The sequence below is a fragment of the Babylonia areolata genome, chromosome 34 (genome assembly GCF_041734735.1).
Source record: "Babylonia areolata isolate BAREFJ2019XMU chromosome 34, ASM4173473v1, whole genome shotgun sequence".
Taxonomy (NCBI): Eukaryota; Metazoa; Mollusca; class Gastropoda; order Neogastropoda; family Buccinidae; genus Babylonia; species Babylonia areolata.
The window spans coordinates 20,506,685-20,509,184 of record NC_134909.1 but is presented as its reverse complement, the minus strand read 5'-3'; the positions used below and the strand labels follow the sequence as shown (position 1 = coordinate 20,509,184).

The window sequence follows — 2,500 nt, the reverse complement described above, 5'->3', positions numbered from 1 at the left end:
GTCTAGGGGTGTTGTCTGTTGTCTTCGGGTGGTGAGTGGTTGGGGTTGTTGCGTGAGCTGTCCGGGTGGTGTGTAGTGGGTGTCTAGGGGTGTTGTCCAATGTCGTCAGGTGGTGAGTGGCTGGAGTTCTTGCATGTGCTGTCCGGGTGTTGTGTAGTGGGTGTCTAGGGGTGTTGTCCAATGTCGTCGGGTGGTGAGTGGCTGGGGTTGTTGCGTGAGCTGTCCGGGTGTTGTGTAGTGGGTGTCTAGGGGTGTTGTCCAATGTCGTCGGGTGGTGAGTGGCTGGGGTTGTTGCCTGAGCTGTCCGGGTGTTGTGTAGTGGGTGTCTAGGGGTGTTGTCCAATGTCGTCAGGTGGTGAGTGGCTGGGGTTGTTGCGTGAGCTGTCCGGGTGGTGTGTAGTGGGTGTCTAGGGGTGTTGTCCAATGTCGTCAGGTGGTGAGTGGCTGGGGTTGTTGCGTGAGCTGTCCGGGTGGTGTGTAGTGGGTGTCTAGGGGTGTTGTCCAATGTCGTCAGGTGGTGAGTGGCTGGGGTTGTTGCGTGAGCTGTCCGGGTGGTGTGTAGTGGGTGTCTAGGGGTGTTGTCCAATGTCGTCAGGTGGTGAGTGGCTGGGGTTGTTGCGTGAGCTGTCCGGGTGGTGTGTAGTGGGTGTCTAGGGGTGTTGTCCAATGTCGTCAGGTGGTGAGTGGCTGGGGTTGTTGCGTGAGCTGTCCGGGTGGTGTGTAGTGGGTGTCTAGGGGTGTTGTCCAATGTCGTCAGGTGGTGAGTGGCTGGGGTTGTTGCGTGAGCTGTCCGGGTGGTGTGTAGTGGGTGTCTAGGGGTGTTGTCTGTTGTCGTCAGGTGGTGAGTGGCTGGGGTTGTTGCGTGAGCTGTCCGGGTGGTGTGTAGTGGGTGTCTAGGGGTGTTGTCTGTTGTCGTCGGGTGGTGAGTGGCTGGGGTTGTTGCGTGAGCTGTCCGGGTGGTGTGTAGTGGGTGTCTAGGGGTGTTGGCCGTTGTCGTCAGGTGGTGAGTGGCTGGGGTTGTTGCGTGAGCTGTCCGGGTGGTGTGTAGTGGGTGTCTAGGGGTGTTGTCTGTTGTCGTCAGGTGGTGAGTGGTTGGGGTTGTTGCGTGAGCTGTCCGGGTGGTGTGTAGTGGGTGTCTAGGGGTGTTGTCCAATGTCGTCGGTTGGTGAGTGGCTGGGGTTGTTGCGTGAGCTGTCCGGGTGTTGTGTAGTGGGTGTCTAGGGGTGTTGTCTGTTGTCGTCAGGTGGTCTGTGGCTGGGGTTGTTGCGTGTTCTGTCCGGGCGGTGTGTAGTGGGTGTCTAGGGTTGTTGTCTGTTGTCGTCAGGTGGTGAGTGGCTGGGGCTGTTGCGTGAGCTGTCCGGGTGGTGTGTAGTGGGTGTCTGGGTGTGTTGTCCAATGTCGTCAGGTGGTGAGTGGTTGGGGTTGTTGCGTGAGCTGTCCGGGTGGTGTGTAGTGGGTGTCTAGGGGTGTTGTCTGTTGTCGTCGGGTGGTGAGTGGCTGGGGTTGTTGCGTGAGCTGTCCGGGTGGTGTGTAGTGGGTGTCTAGGTGTGTTGTCCAATGTCGTCAGGTGGTGAGTGGCTGGGGTTGTTGCGTGAGCTGTCCGGGTGGTGTGTAGTGGGTGTCTAGGTGTGTTGTCCAATGTCGTCAGGTGGTGAGTGGCTGGGGCTGTTGCGTGAGCTGTCCGGGTGTTGTGTAGTGGGTGTCTGGGTGTGTTGTCCAATGTCGTCAGGTGGTGAGTGGTTGGGGTTGTTGCGTGAGCTGTCCGGGTGGTGTGTAGTGGATGTCTGGGGGTGTTGTCTGTTGTTGTCAGGTGGTGAGTGGCTGGGGTTGTTGCGTGTTCTGTCCGGGTGGTGTGTAGTGGGTGTCTAGGGGTGTTGCCTGTTGTCGTCAGGTGGTGAGTGGCTGGGGTTGTTGCGTGTTCTGTCCGGGTGGTGTGTAGTGGGTGTCTAGGGGTGTTGGCCGTTGTCGTCGGTTGGTGAGTGGCTGGGGTTGTTGCGTGAGCTGTCCGGGTGGTGTGTAGTGGGTGTCTAGGGGTGTTGTCTGTTGTCGTCAGGTGGTGAGTGGCTGGGGTTGTTGCGTGAGCTGTCCGGGTGGTGTGTAGTGGGTGTCTAGGTGTGTTGTCCAATGTCGTCAGGTGGTGAGTGGCTGGGGTTGTTGCGTGAGCTGTCCGGGTGGTGTGTAGTGGGTGTCTAGGGGTGTTGTCTGTTGTCGTCAGGTGGTGAGTGGCTGGGGTTGTTGCGTGAGCTGTCCGGGTGTTGTGTAGTGGGTGTCTAGGGGTGTTGTCTGTTGTCGTCAGGTGGTGAGTGAGTGGTTGGGGTTGTTGCGTGTTCTGTCCGGGTGTTGTGTAGTGGGTGTCTAGGGTTGTTCTCAGTTGTCGTCAGGTTGGTGAGTGGCTGGGGTTGTTGCGTGAGCTGTCCGGGTGGTGTGTAGTGGGTGTCTAGGGTTGTTCTCAGTTGTCGTCAGGTTGGTGAGTGGCTGGGGTTGTTGCGTGTTCTGTCCG

The 2,500-nt window shown here is 58.6% G+C and overlaps 1 protein-coding gene across 1 annotated transcript in view; it reads left to right on the top strand.

Annotated features, from left to right (window-relative positions):
* Positions 1-2,500, top strand: part of LOC143277585 (kin of IRRE-like protein 1) — a 154,207-nt gene that overhangs the window by 121,211 nt on the left and 30,496 nt on the right.